The sequence below is a fragment of the Pimephales promelas genome, chromosome 22 (assembly GCF_988280905.1).
Source record: "Pimephales promelas chromosome 22, fPimPro1.hap1.1, whole genome shotgun sequence".
In the NCBI taxonomy this organism is placed as follows: domain Eukaryota; kingdom Metazoa; phylum Chordata; class Actinopteri; order Cypriniformes; family Leuciscidae; genus Pimephales; species Pimephales promelas.
In genome coordinates this window covers 15,722,103-15,738,535 of record NC_142790.1, presented here as the reverse complement: position 1 = coordinate 15,738,535, position 16,433 = coordinate 15,722,103, and the positions used below count along the sequence as shown (strand labels likewise).

The 16,433-nt window shown below is 37.3% G+C and overlaps 1 protein-coding gene across 10 annotated transcripts in view; it reads right to left on the bottom strand.

Moving 5' to 3' along the window:
* The window catches only part of eya1 (EYA transcriptional coactivator and phosphatase 1), a 136,179-nt gene that overhangs the window by 70,604 nt on the left and 49,142 nt on the right, over positions 1 to 16,433 (bottom strand). The gene's annotated exons all lie outside the window — the stretch shown is intronic.

Below are 16,433 nucleotides of genomic sequence, written 5' to 3'. Positions count from 1 at the left end.
ACGTAATCATCACGTTATCAAAGAGCGCTAACTGGTTTCCCTCAGAGATGACTGCAGCTGGAGAATTGAGATGTATCGATTCCGCTGTCTCATCTGTTTTTAAAATTAATCGACAGCGCATTAATTTTAAAAAACAAACAGAAAACTGCAATCAAGGCATTTGTCGATCGGAAAGATATTCGGCAAAAGTGTAACTTATCATCTGGCTCCGAAGGTCGCTAAGTTAAGAAGATGGAACGTAATGAAAAGCATGTGGTCGTTGTGGTTTCTTCTTTGGTCGCACTCATGAAGGACCAAGTGAAAGAAGCAACACTCATTATTTTACTTCAACAATAAGTAAGTTCTGTTGTTGACAACTACGCTATGCAAAGTATTTGACTTACTGCGTTGCTCTGATTGGTTGTAGGTCTGTCCGACTATCCAATTGAGTGCAGAGGTTTTTTTTTTTCCTGGTTCAGTTACGACACGCCTCCCCAGATAGCAAACTGACATTGAATCAACGTGGAAATATGACATCGAAACAACGTTGATTTGACATTGTTTTGCTCATCGAATTAACGTTGAACCAACGTCAGACGCGTCAGTCTTTCAAAACTAACGGAAAATCAACATAAAATCAACGCGTTGTTTCAACGTTATGAAAGCAAACCAATTTTCGATTTTATTCTGCTTTGAAGAATGCCGCGTCTGACGTTGGTTCAACGTTAATTCGATGAGCAAATCAACGTTGTTTCAATGTCATGAGAGACGTCGTTTCCACGTTGATTCAATGTCAGTTTGCTGTCTGGGTCATCATCAAAGCCCTACGGAGCGGTCTCAGACTCATATTCTCAATAGAATATGAGTATGACGAAGTCAGGCTACCAAAAACCCAATAGAAGCAAATAAATATAACAAACAATAGGACAAAAATGACAAACTATTATGTTTTTGCAACTAAATTACATTTTATTATTTATGAAAAGCACACCCTTTTTCTCCTGCTCTCTCACTCCCATAAAGACACATATGCACAAACAAACGGAAACATTCACGTGCACAGAAACTTGTTAGCACTGCCCTGCTACTTTATCAATAAAACTAAAAAAATAAATAAAGCTACGGCATTTTCAGTAGCGAGCTAGTAACGTTGCTGTTCTTGAAGCAAAAAAACAAACAAAAAAAAAACATACAGATTCACTATAATTAGAGATGCTGCTGCTGCTGCTGCACACTGTTGAGAGACGCACAGACTTAGGTAATTCACACACGCTTACGAAATCTCTCTCTCTAGTAACTATAACTACATTAGTCTACATATCAGTGGCTCAAGCTTCAGTTACTAGCTCTAAAATGTTTCGCAATCAGCAATGGAGGCTTGCAATGAAATGCGTAAGAAATTAGTCCTACACACAAGAGCGTTTTAAGGACAAATCCCTGACAAATGTCTTGAAATAAAACATGAAAAATGCCTTAAGGTGTGGTAGCTACAGTACAAGTTGAACAATTGACTATAACTTTAAAATTATTAATGCATAACGTAAAAATCAAATAATGCATTTATTTTATTCTCCATAACAAGGTATTGTAAATGAAAATCCTTGAATGATAAGAGACGAAGGACAATAAGCTTTTGAATTTCATTTCAGCATAATGTATATTCAGGCACAGGCTTCAATTTAAAAGAGGAAACCATGACCATAAACATTAGCATTTTGTGCAAACAACTGCGTAATTTGTTTAGCCTCATAATAAGCTGGAGATGGCATACAATGAAAGAAAGCCTTTTGGTTTTAAAATGAATAAAAATTGATTGCGTCCCAATAAAAAACGAATTGGCAGAGTGTTAACTGAATTGCACTCAAACGTCTGTAGCAGTCCCTGGTCGCTTTATTGTGTGCTAATGCAATAGAGCACACTTAGCAATAAATGCATCTTTCTGATGAGCTCGGAGAGGTTTTCCAAAATGGCCTGATGAAATTGTCCAAATTAGATTAGGCTGAGCTGCTAATGACTCTTAAAACAAAGGAAAATCTCCAAATAAAATTAGCCGAGCCTCTTGTTCTCTAAATAAATCATATGTAAATTACTGTCATTGGAAAAAAGATGCCTGCCTGGAGGGTAAAGGTTTCATTATCTCAATGGGTTTGGAACTCTAATAAGGAGGCACCTCCAAGACAATTAAAACTTGAAAATAAATCACCGGAAATGTATCTAACTCGCAGGAAGCCTCCTTGAATCCTGATACTATATTTATACTCGAAATATTCTGATTTGATTCTCCTTGGGAAGTTGCTCTGTGTGACTCCACTTGTTCGCCAAGACGTCTTATCATATCAGGATGCGACAGTGTTGAGTTGCCTCTGCTGTCAAATCAACTTTCCAACTCCTTCCTTTTCATTTTATTTGAAAATTGAGATGAGGTTGTGAAATGATTCATTTCATTAAAATGTTTGAGTTTATCTGAATAGGTTCCTGTCACTTCTTTGATGCAAACCAAACAGGCTGATATGACAAGTCTGCAGCAATTACTACAGCAAATAAACAGAACGAATGACGTTTGAGAACAGCTTGAGCGCGACTCAATACAAACACGGGGATTTCAGTTGCTTAGGTACACGTAACCGCTCTAGTCTTCCTGCCATTCAGGTAATTCTGTGTATTGTTCGCATTGTATTCCTGTTTGACCTGGTGGACGCGCTAAGCTTTGGTGGAGAAAGCGTCACAGAGACCTGAAAACACATCATTACAGGTGTTCTTGAAATAGGCAAGGATTGTGTGGTTGTTTTCTGTGATGCAGATGCTGCTAATTCACTAAAAGCTCAATGAGAGTGGAAGTAAATAAGGAACAATGACATAAGGCAATAAAGAAAAAGCAGCTGTGACTTTAACCTCTTAACCATTGTAAATTCAGTGTAATGTACAACCTTGAGTGGCTTATTGCTTTATTTTTGCGACGAAATTCAAATGTCATCTAATCATAATATACAGTTTCCGTGATCTGTCTCTAAACAATGAACATCTCTCAATAAACGTTTCTTATGCTCACCAAGTCGGCATTTATTTGACCAAACAGTAATATTGTAAAATATTATTACAATTTAAATTTTGAAATTTAATTTATTCCTGTGATGGTAAGCTGAATTTTCCGCATCATTACTCCTCTCTTCAATGATCCTTGAGAAATCATTCTAATATGCTGATTTGGTGCTAAACATTTCTTATTATTACCAAAGCTGAAAACCTACTATTAAGCTTTATATTTCTATAATACTGTATTTCATATGCATACATTCTATAATATGTATGTTTTTGTGGAAACAGTGATACATTTTCAGGGGACTTTGATGAATTCTCAATATCAGAAAACAGTCAGGTAGGCCAAGTCTACGTATTTACCTGAGCTCACTGATAACAATTGTCATAGACCAAGAATGCTTGTGAATACACCTGTTTAGTTAGTAGTCAGAAGAGTTTTTGTAGATGAGCAAAATTAAGACAGAATAGGCCTTCGTACTTATAATCCTACTATTCCTTCAAATTCGGGTGCTATCTTTAACCACTTCAATTCTGTTTCCTTTTCTTTTTCAACACGAGATTGTTAACCAACTAAAGCCATAGGTCTCTTTGTGATGGCATTCCTCCCTGCCTTTTTAAATAAGTATTTGATGTGGTGGGCCCTGCTTTTCTAGTTTTTATTAAGTGCCTGAAATCATGTATTGTTTAAAGCGTGCTATTGTTAAACCCCCTTTTTAAAAGTTATAATCTGGGTCTAACAATTTTATTTAATTTTAAGCCCATCTCTAATACTTCCTTTTTATCTACAATTTTGGAGAAAGTAGTTCTTCCTCAGCTGCAGAGCTTTTTGAATGACAATAATAAGGTTTTTGATGTTTTCAAATCAGGTTTTAGAAAACGTCACTCTACAGAGACAACACTCTTTTTTATAATGTTTTAATAGCCACTCAGTTGACTATGTTGTATTCTTTTATATTTAAGAGCTGTGTTCGATACAGTTGATCATGAGGTCCTGCTTTCTCAGCTAGAGCAAGTTGTGGAAATCAGAGGAACTTCTCTGATTTCAGTCATACAGTGGCTTAAAAATAGAAGCTTCTCACTGATTTGTGGGGTCCCCCAAGGCTCTGTTTTGGCCCCTTAATTGTTTTCTTTCTATATGCTTTCTTTAGGGTTTACTTTTAAAAAGCATGGCTTGTATTAGCATTGCTATGCAGATGATACACAACTGTATTTGCCCTTCAAGCACAAAAGTGGCTTAGGCTGCATTTACACTGCAGGTCTTGATGCCCAAATCCGATTTTCTGACTATCCGATTTTTATTTTTTTGACGAACTGCTTACATCATCTTTTAAAAGTGACCCATATCCGATTTTTGTATTTACACTATACACTGCTGAAACTACCAAATGCAGACGTTCTGACCTGGGAAATTAAGCAAAACAGCACGAAATTCAATGGATGCAGATGCGAATAAAATTATCCAGTGTTTTCTTTCCACAATATTTCAATAAGTCATCAAAACAATTGGTCTCGTACGGTGGAGAAAAAAAAAAGAGGAGAGGCTCTAGCCACGACGAGCACTTAAAACGATGCCTCATATCTCGTGAAATGTCTTCAAAAACGGATTTATTTCTATAACAATCCTGCATTTTTGCCTGCACTCTTCACCCCAAACACTCAAAAGACATGAAACATCCGCATTGCTCCACTGTGTATATCCTTTCTTCCATCGCGCCTATAATCGCACACTTTTTAATGACGTACGACTCGCTTTACCGGGAAATATCCGATTTGTCTGCTTACATGGCACACGCAAATGCACGTATCCGGTTCATATCCAATTTATTACCACATATGAATGAGGCCTGAATCCGATCTGAGAAAATCGGAATCCATGCGTTTTTTTCCTGCTTACACGTTCACTGGTCATATCCGATCTGTGCCACATGACAGAAAAAAATGCAGTGTAAACGAGGCCTTAGTCTCTCTCCGTGCCTGTCTATCCCATGTCAAAGCCTGGATGGCGTCAAATTGTTTATATCTAAATGAGAGTAAAACTGAAATCAGTGTTTGGCTCTTCTCAAAGTCCCAAACATTTCCCAATTAAATTTTGGTGTTTTATCCTCTTCAGTTAAATGGTGTGTAAAAACGTGGGCGTCTTATTTGATAGTGCACTTAAATGTGATGAGCAAATTAATGTTGTTGTCAAATCAAGTTTTTACCAATTAAGAGTGCTGGCAAAAGTGAACAATTTTCTTTCTTTTAAGCATTTTGAAACTGAGATTCATGCTTGTATTCCTTCTAGAATTGACTATTGTAACCCCCTGTTTTTCGAAATAAACAATTCTTTCCCATTTAAATTGCAAATGGTCCAAAATATGGCTGCATTACATTGGCTCCTAGTCCGCTTTACAATTAATTTTAAAGTGATTCTACTTGTTTTTAAATGGCCTTGCCCCTCTTACTTTTCTGACTTGTTGTGTGAACACCATCCAGTGAGAACTTATAGGTCTGCCAACCAGAGTTTGATAGTTTAGGACAGTTTCAAAGTCAAAGTTAAAATCTAGGGGTGATCGAACCTTTGCCATAGCCGCACCTTAACTTTGAAACAGTTTACAGATCCATATAGAACTGCACTAAAAGTATATATATATATATATATATATATATATATATATATATATTAAATCAAAATTAAAAATATGCACCAATTATACTTAATTGCACCAATTATAAATCATCTGTCAGAAATCGTCATACAGTATTTCATTTCAGCAAATGGAGGCACATTAATTGCTCCAAGTGTTCTTAAAGGGGCTAGAAAACAGATTACCATAATTGAAAGTCCATACTCTGGTAAAAATAACTCTTCTCGTGTTGAGCTAGACCCACTGGTGCCTTTTGCTGTCTGTTGGTGAGAACTAAATATATTTTCTGCATTCTGAATGGCATTCCAGTCCAAAGTGGACGTGCCAGTAGTTAACAGTGTATGATCATAAATAGTTTTCTCAGCCAAAGCATTTTCAAGACTGAGATGGGCCTTGAACCGAGGAAGTGCAACTTTCAGACTTATTAGCGGGTTTTATCCTCTTGCTGAAAGCACAACGTATTAATTAGAAATCGATTTCTGGCAACATGATGGTGTTGTAATATTGCAAACTCTCAACACTGGGCCAAAATTATGTCACTTGGACCACCTGTTCCTGGAAAATGTCATCACTTAAGCAGTTCCGGCTGGCTTCCAAAAAGTGAACATCTAAACTGCTGCCTTTGGTCCTGGTTTGTGAGTAAGCAGGCACCAACAGCCACTTTACGTGTGAGAGTGGTTAGAGGGGTCACATAAGTTATGGGCGGACCCTGCTCATGTCACTCAACATCAGTGTGCAGCAGAAACCAATTTAAGAGCTAATGAGAAGAACACATATGCTCACAGTTAAAATGTGAAACTAATGTGAGCTCCTTAATGTTCTGTATTTGATACTATCAAACACAATTTTTTTTTAATAGACTCGAAAATGATGTTGGCATTAGTGTAATTGCATTGGCATGGTTCAAATCATACTTATCTGACCATTATCAGTTTGTAGAAGTAAACGAAGAGGTGTCATATCAATCACAAGTTCAGTTTGGAGTAACGCAAGGCTCAGTACTAGGACCATTGCTTTTTATCCTGTACATGGTACCCTTTGGAGATATACGGAAGCATGGCATTAACTTTCACCGTTACGCTAATGATACTCAGCTCTATATTTCCTCACGCCCCGACGAAACTTACCAATTCACAAAATTAATGGAATGCATCACTCAGGCATGTGATTGGCTAAGGACAAAAAAGCAGGAAAAAGAAAAATATACCCCCCCCCCCTTCAATCAAAGTCAAATATAGTCTTCACTGTATAAATTATACATTGATTCTTATCAAAGCTACTATTAAAGTTCTCAGTCAAGACTCAAGAGCAATGAGTGATTTCCTCTGTGTTTTGTTGTTTAATTAACATTAAATAGATAGTTCTCCCAAAAATTGTAATTGTCTGTCATTTACTCTCTCAAGTTGTTTTAAACCTGAATAAGTTTCTTTCTTCTGTTTAAGTTATTTGGAAGAATGTGGGTAACCAAACAGTTAATGTACCCCAGTGATTTCCATAGTAAATTTTTCCCTATGGAAGTCAATGGGGACCAGCAACTGTCTGGTTACCCACATTCTTCAAAATATTTTCTTTTTTGTTCAGCACAAGAAATAAATTAATACAGGTTTGGAACAACATTACAGTGACTAAATAATGACAGAATTTTTATTTTTGGGTCAACTATCCCTTTAAGAACAAGCAGCTGCATTTTTATTATTAGGGCTACTGTCACTTTAAGACCTGTACGCGACACGTCTAATATACACGGAGCATTCGACAAGCAGATTTCTCTCAATTTTCTCGGTTTGCATTGAATTGAGTTTAGACATAACCAAATGTTCGTATGTAAACCTTGTGTGTATTTGAGAGTATTAGCGAAATAATACTCGAAAGATAACTTAGTCCAGCAACCAGGCGCTGTTAGACAAGCTTTTAGTGCATGTGCACATCGGGTGTTCGCGCTCAGAACAGCGCATCAGCAGTGAATGACATGTTTAACCGGCAAGGCTTTAAAGCACATGCAAATTAACTTTTGTGAACTCGCTGAACTGATGTAGCCGTTCCTCTGCGAGTCGCGTTGTAGACTAATGCTGTTGAGACGGAGGTGTCAGGACTGCAACTGACAGAATGCACGATATAGCTAATATATATTTCTACAAAAGCAGTCAGCAGCTTGCTTGGATCAAGGATCATAGCGCAAATTTGAAATATATCGATATATAGCCCAGCCCTGGTGACCTAACTGTGATGTTCTTGTCAACTGACAACGATACCAGCGCGAGAGCGACTGAGATATGAAATTGAGCAGGTGAACAAGCTGAACCAATTAGACATTCTCTGGCTGAACGCAAATATGTCCTTGTTGATACTTTGAAAGGAACTTTCCGTACGCACGTCAGCCAGTTATGAGTTATGACCTCATATTCTCTTTTCACTCCGGCTGCCGACACCCGTCGCCCTCTTTTTTTTTTTTTTTTTTTTTACAGATCTGCATTATTCACGTAGGTCACATTTTCAGGTCGGAAAATCCGGAATTCCGGATTAATCCGGAAAAATCACATCCCTGATCGCTGATATACAAAAAAAAAAAAAAAAAAACATGGATGACTTGTAATTCTGAGAAAAAAAAAAAGAAAAGAAAAAAACAGCTATTGTAGTTATTGTACCAAAAACCTCTGCATGTAATAATCTAGAATACTGTCTAACACTTGATGGATGTTCTGTGAAGTCTTCGGTGTAAGTTAGGAACCTGGGTGTGCTCTTTGATACCAATCTTTAATCTGAAAGCCACATTTCGAACATCTGTAAAACCGCATTCTTCCATCTTAAAAATAACTATAAACGCGTTCATGACCTCAAGGCTAGATTATAATTGCAATGCTCTACTGGGTGGTTAATATTCACACGCTTAATAAACAAACTCCAGCTAGTCGAAAATGCAGCAGCAAGGGCTGTATTAGCCCAGTTCTGTCACACTGCATTTGCATTTTAAAATCTAGCTAATTACTTACAAAGCATTAAATGGTTTAGCTCCCCAGTACAGTAGCTCTTAACGCATTATAGTCCTTCACGTCTATTGTGGTCTTAAAATTATGGCCAGTTGATAATACCTTGAATATCAAAATCATCTGCTGGCAGTAGATCCTTTTCCCTGGAACAGTCTTCCTAGTGTTTTTCGGGAAGCAGACACACTGTTTAAATCTAGACTAAAAACACATCTCTTTAACCTGGGATACACATAACACATTATCAATTTCTATAATTCAAATCATGTAAACTGATTATTAGGCTGTATACATTAGGTCAGCCCAAACTGGGAACACTTCCAATGACATCTGATGTACTCGTTACATCCAAAGAAGAAAGGCATCTACGCTAATATTAGTCTCTCTGTTAATCCTGAGGTTTATCGAAGTATGCCGGATCTGGACCGTACACAGATCAGATTAAGACAAGGCCACAATGCAGCTATCAACTGGGCAATCCCCTCGACAAACTTTTTTTTCCCACACACACACACACAAAAACTTTTATCCTCTGTACAGATGAAAACATTATCAAAATGATTCCCGTTCACATGGATCCACAGAAATGACTAAAACTCTGAATAATGCAGGTCCGACAAGTAATTTGGCAATGTCAAATGTCAAACGGTATTGTTTCTAATGCCGCCAATACGATAGTTAAAGGAAAGGTAACAGATAAAACGTTCTTCATTAAAGGTGTGGCAATACCAACAGTTTCTGAGAAGCCAGTGAAGAGTTTTGGGAGACTTAAGAGTTCCACGCTGCCTCAGCAGAGTGGGACTTTATGCTAAAGGAATACTGCAGCTGCCAGTCTCTGCTTCTGACTCTGGTCAGACTGGAAAGTCACTCGACAAATGTGTAAGGGAGGAAGCACCTGTGTTAAAAACTGGTAAAAAAGTGGTCAGCAAAGAAATCTGTGGTAGAGGCAAAGGCTACCCTTCAAATTGGTGATATCATGGGACAGGTACAGTATGGAAGAGGGGGTTGTGGGCTCATTTTAGCTCCTCCTAAATGGCACAAGGCAGGCCCAGCTGAAAGGAGGAAGCTGGTAGTCAATGAGGTACGAAAACAGGAGGAGAGGATGAGGTATATAAAGGCCATTTCAAAGGCCAAGCAGGGAGAGTGGATGAGATGGGAGAGTGTGGAACAACGCAAGATGGGCTGGAAAGACCTTTGGTCAATGGAAGAGAGTAGGATCATTTTCCTTATCAGGACAACATACGATGATACGCAGAACCTAAACCTCTGGGTAGGTGAGGATCCCTCTTGTCGTTTGTGTTCATCACCTGCCACATTAAGGTGCATTTTGACAGGATGTAAGGTGGCTCTTAGCCAAGGCGCCATGACCAAGTACTGCGATGTTTGACTATAGCATTGGAAGGCAAGCGTAACATGACCAATAAGTTGCGTCTCACAGTAAAAAAAACTTATCTGAAGCAGCAGAGAAGAGCAGCAACTGACTGTGGTTGAGACGGAAAGCTTCTGGCTGGCTGTGTACAGGCCGCCACTCTACGATTTCAAAGAATTCTTGAAAAACTCAAAGAGTCTGTTGGTTTATTTGTATAGTTTGCATAGTAATTACAGCTATTACGTTCCTGTGTATATTGCATAAATGAGGGTTGGTGTTTGGGCAGATATTGTGTTTTGCAGTAGGTAGTATTCCATATGGATCCGTTGCCACTGAACTTACTTTAACAAAGACAGCGGGGCTCGACAGCCTTAGTTAAACGGGTTGGCGCGTATGGTTGGGTTGCGGAGAGATTGTGAGATTGTGGTTAGGTCTCAGCGGCTGGAGGGATGTAAAGGTCAGTAAGCTGGGCTGAGTTGAGTGGGGGACGGAGAGGGGTGATTCTGGGATGCCAGAGTCACTGTCGATCCCTCTTGAGGTGTCGTGGGCTAGTCGACGAAACACCGAGTACGTAAGGTGGCCACTTGAAAACCCTAGAGATGTCCCCTACTCAGCTCAATCCAGACGGCTGTCGAGTTGGTCCACTGGGGAGACCACACTGTAGTTACAGCCATCGTGTGTGCTGATGCGCCAAGTACAATGCAGCCGTTAACGCCGGACAGACGGAGATTCACATCACCATATTGAGAGAAGCGTAAATGGATGGAGAAGCATAGGTTACAGTAAAGCTACGTCTTAGTTTGGGCATGAAATCAGCATGAAGTTAACATCTATTCTCGTGTAATGGAAATCTCATGCCACCAAAACACCATTGTCGTGCAAGTGAATAAAACACATTAAAGGTTTTCAGTTGAAATTGGTGTCATGTAAGCCCTTAAGTTAATAACTAATTGTTTTAAAATGGAAATGAATCAATCAAAAACTTACTTAAGATGGTCAATGACACTCTCTTCTAGAGCTATTGTACAGCCAAAACAATATTTGTTGCATTAATTTCCTATTATCATGGTAAAGCTGCTAAATCTGTATTGTAAAAAGTGCTGTAAAAAGAAAGGTGACTTGACTTCAACTAGTTTCATATTAATGAGGATCTCTTGTCTTGTGACCATTCATTTCCATTCATAAATTTTGAAACGGTGGGAAATTAAAGGAGCTGTATGTAAGATTGTGGCAAAAACTGCTACTGCAATCAGTTTCAAATTACTGTAGAGCGGTGTATCCCCTCCCCCTCCCCCCTGAATCCAGGTTGCCAGATAGGCTGCAGGATCCAACTTTTTCTACCCCACACGTTTGTAGCTGCAGCTGTGGTAACTAGAGCAGAGCTGGCAACCTGAATGCTGCAACACTACTGACTTCGTGATTGGTAGATCGGTGGAGGGTGGAGCATCAGACCAAAACACAACATGACAGTTGAGGGCTTCAACAAGACTTTTTAAATGACAATATCTTGGCCGGACTACTGTTGTCAGTGATATAAGTATTTGAAATGAACATGATTTCTTAATGTCTAGTGACACAGCAGGGTCATTTTATGATTATTTGAAATAAATTTCTTACATACATCTAGTTTAATGATCATAGATGGCAGATTTTATTTACCCACGTTGTACCAAGCTATTTTTAAACTATTTTTAGACACAAGCTTTTGCAGAATGAATAAAAATCAGTGAATAATACATTTGAATATCAGTCATACGACTAGAATTACTATAGAATGACATGAGGGGGTATAAATAATAACTTTGTTATGAACTTTCCTTCAAAGATGTATAAAGATAGTCTTAGACATAATAGTCTTAGAATTTCAGCCAGTACCTCTATAGTCTTAACTCATTCTAAACGACCCACAACATAACCACATTAATATCATGTACAGTATTAATTAAGAGTATACTTTTTGATGGTAATGGGGACAATTGCCAAACTCAAATATTGTAATGGGAAAAAGTATACTTTTTGATGGTAATGGGAACAATAGCCAAACTCAAATATTGTAATTCTTTTGGAAAAAGCACAATACTAAAATGTTGCGTATAATATACAGTATGTGTCTGCATGTTTCATGTAAATCATAATACTCCTTCAAGAGCAACACTAGCAGCTCACGCACAATTTTATAAAATCAAAGTTGAAATGAAACAAGTGCAATACTTGAAATCCACAGCTTTACAGCTGTAAGTGGTAACAGTAAAATAACATGCACTAATTCACCCTCTGCCTGGTGCTGACTTCAACATACCCACATTTTGTTTGTCCACACTCCGAAAACGTTCTCTGTGACTAGATGGAAATGACATTTATTATTTTGGGCAAGCTCCTGTTTTAAAGACTAAATGTAAAGAGAAACACAGTCATTTCCAGCCGAGAGAGTCCTTGGTGAAATCACTTCACACTTTGAGAGAGGTGCTGACAGTAGGGATCAGGGCTGCGTAAGTTATTCCAGAGGTCTCAGCAGGATAGCAAATGATGTGACCTAAACAAGAAGCCGATAAGCCCGTGACTAGGGTTGCAACGGTATGAGATTTTCACGGTATGATAATCGTCTCAGAAAATATCACGGTTTCACGGTTTCACGGTATACGATATTAAAACTATCATTATTATAATCAGCATCAGCTACAATGGCCCTTAAATGAATAAAAACAGATATTGTTTTTGGTTGAACATGGTTTATTGTAACAAAGGTTTTTTCAATAGAGTCTTTATGAAATGTATATTTATTTCCTCAGAAATTCTGGGTTGTCTGAAATACCTGATCTGGATTCTGTGATTGAATACAAAATGTATTTTTGAGAATGCAATCAGATAAAATGTAACAACTTTAGTTTGTCTACACAAGAGAAGTTTAATAAATTAAAACATGGACAAAAAAACTATACACAATAGTAATATATTTTAATCATAGGCTAAACCAAACTTTTTTTTTCCAGGTTGTAGGGGAGAGCGGGGCACAACCTAACGCTTTTTGCTTTTGGCTCAATTAATTAAAAACTAATTAGGTTAGATTAATACTTTGTTTTACACAAGCAACATGCACATCTCTGCTACAAATGAACACTTAAAGTTTTTTTCTAGGACCTACCATTTTCGTACAGTTGGACTGAAAGTGTCAGAAGTGCAAATGTTACAACTTACCCCATATGCGGGGTTATTTGTAACAGAGAGAGGGGTTAGTTGTAACACTTGTGTGTAACACACATAATTCAGTACTATTTTATTTGTATAGTTTGATATTGTTTGTGCATCTGTATAGACAGATATCCATACATATCCCTCATCCAATCATCCTTCTATTATGGATCAATATCATGGATAGAGACATAGAAAAGGGCTGCATAGTTTTGCAATAAATAATAATAAATAAAATTATAAATATTGTAATTGCAATTAAATTAGATTTGTGTGTGGCAGCTGCATGATGTACAATTATTATTATTATTAATAATAACAGTAATGATAATACAAATTAGCTTAAAATAAAAATTTAAAGGGTTTATTGCATTAATAACAGGCCATATTTTTAATAAATAAACAAGTTATCATTCATAGAACACTAAATTTTAAACATTTTAAATCCCAACATTGTTTGTGAACGTCTAACAAAGTTAAATGTATACTCAAATCTGAAAAGTTGTGTGGCTCCGTTTTCATTTGATTATCATTGTACACTTGGAGGCTTAGTTGTAACACTGTGTTAGAATTAACCCCGCTGTGTGTATTACATATTTTAAACCTAGCTAACAGTCGCTAGGAATTGCTGACATGTTTCAAAACGGTGCTATGTTTGAGCCAACAAGACGGTGATTAAGGCAATATAAAGTTAGATTTGGAAACGTATACACCCAACTCAGAAACCGAAAAAAACCTATGATGAAAAAAAATACTTTCATGGTGTCAAAACACTCTTTGTCCAGTATCTTCACGAAATATAATCAAAACTTTCCGCAAATTCGCGGGAGACCGTCTTCTGGCAGCGAGAGAAAAATAGCGGAAAGACAGCCTGCTTGATCCTGACGAACTGTGTAAACGGTCCGTGTTACATTTAACCCCGCGTTAACACCTACTGAACACCTATGAGTTTCAGTCAGTGTATTTGATGATTATTCTTTAAAAAAATAATAATTATAAAGTGCACATTAAGTGTTCTCTGTCTAGATATGTTCATGTGTTCACGTCTTCGTAGTGGCTGAGACAGCTTTAAAAACCATGAGCGTCATGCGTACTTGAGTGTGTACTAGATCTACTAGACGAAACGGCGCTGCTCATTCAGAGACACGCTGAAGGGGCTTGCACACCAGTCTTTTTGCGTTGTATATTCACAGACACGCACATCGCGATTTGATTTAGGCTACTGCATAGCTATATTTTGCTTTATTTATCCATCTATCTTTTTAAATCGCACATTTTACGTGGCATCTGTTTTGTAACGCAAAAAGACGCATGTGTGCGTCTTTTTGACAGACCGGGATTCCCTCAGCATGACAGAAATAATATGGCCTTAAGTTATAAAAGTTATGAATAACCTTTATCTTCACGGAGGGATGGTGTTCCTAAAAATGGGAGAACATGTTCGACGTGTTTACTCCTTTTGCAGCCACTCTTCGTCCACATATCTTGCAAACTGGATATCCATCTTCAAGGACAACATCACGATCGTTTTTCGGATATAAGTTACAAAATATTCCCATACTGCAGATTTTATTTTATTTTTTTTGGCGGGAGATAGAGATTCGCAGCCTCTGTCTCGGACATTTTCAGCGCTGTACGGATATGGAGTAAGCAGTCAAGCTGAAAGAAGTTGCATGCGGCAGTGCAGGTGAATTCTGTTTTTTTTTTTTTTTACCGCGGATAAGCAAATGTGCACGATATGATAATCGTACATGTCAATATCGCGATAAACCGTCATACCGGTATACCGTTACAACCCTACCCGTGACATACAGGGATACAATCCCTGCTCTACCTCCAGCAATATATTCATCCACACGGATTGATTGCTTCACGAAAGGCCCACACAAAATCTACAGGCTTTTCTCGTATTTTCTTTATTAATTGTAATGAAAAGTCTTAGGAATTCTGCAGATAGATAAATCTCATCAGATAGTAATCCACACCCACAGATTGTGTCTGGCATAAGATTATTCAGTGTCACCTATGTTTCAATGAAGTAGCTTTAACATCTATGGAATCTTTCCATTGTAAAAAAAAAAAAAAAAAAATTGTTATAGTGAAAGAAGATTCATTGGATTTTTAAAACGATCTTCACACTAAAATATATATTAAGAAAGGTTCATTGACAAGTCATTTGGGGAAACTAAAAATGGTGCTTCCATGGCATTGCTGCAAAAACCCTCTTTTATGTTTAAATTAAATTTTATGTTATATTTTTACATTTTCAGTTTCCATTTTAATTTGAGTGATTTTGTCATGTGTTTTTGTCATTTTATTATTTTTTATTTTTTTGTGAAATTTATTTTACCTTTATCTAAATTAACAATAATTTTTTTTTTCATTAATAGTTTTCATTTTAAATTAAATTTAATTTTTAGCTATTTTGCTATGTGCTTTTGTCATTTTTATTAGTTCTTTTTTAAATACAATTTATCTATTCTGATTTTAGTTTTAGTTTTTATTTAGCAATATTAGAGCTTCAAATTCAATTTCAGTTAGTTTTTCATCAAGATTTTATTTATGAACAAATACAATTTTAATAGTTTTCGTTTTAGTTAATGATAATAACTCTTAGACGTCAATGTCAATAAAAATGTATTGTGTTCAGGTACAAATAATACCTCCAAAAACAGCTGACATTTTTTCAACTATCAAAATTACAGAAGTGCAAGTAAACATCAACACTGCAGAAGCGTATAGCTTTTTTTATAAAGAAAAAAAAAACAAAAAACAGATGACATAATGGGCATGAGATTGGAGGCTAGGGGCACTATATCCACATTGACTTTACACACCTATTTAAAAACAGCAGCCCTTCACACCAAGTTTAACAGGAAGAGGCTGTAAAATGAAATGGCCGAGACCTACAGTATTTCATAATTAATAGTTAGCGGCGAGGGAAAGAGGTCTGCAGTGACGTAAAAAGGTCAACAATAAAACGTTGAAAAAATAGTCGTCAATCTCTCTTTTTACATAATTCAAGATAATTACGAACTGGATAAAATCAGTAGTGGCCAGGAGCGAGGCACGGTAGCAGTGATTACTTTGACTGTACTCGTTTCCCTGCTAGCAAAGAGTTTCGTCAGTTCCTACGGTGGTCTCTTGCTCAGTAGGAGGCCACACCTGCAAACCGTAGAGTAAATTACTCTGCAGGCTCACTTGCCCTTGTCTGCTACACTGTGCTAACTCTATTGTCAAAAGCTT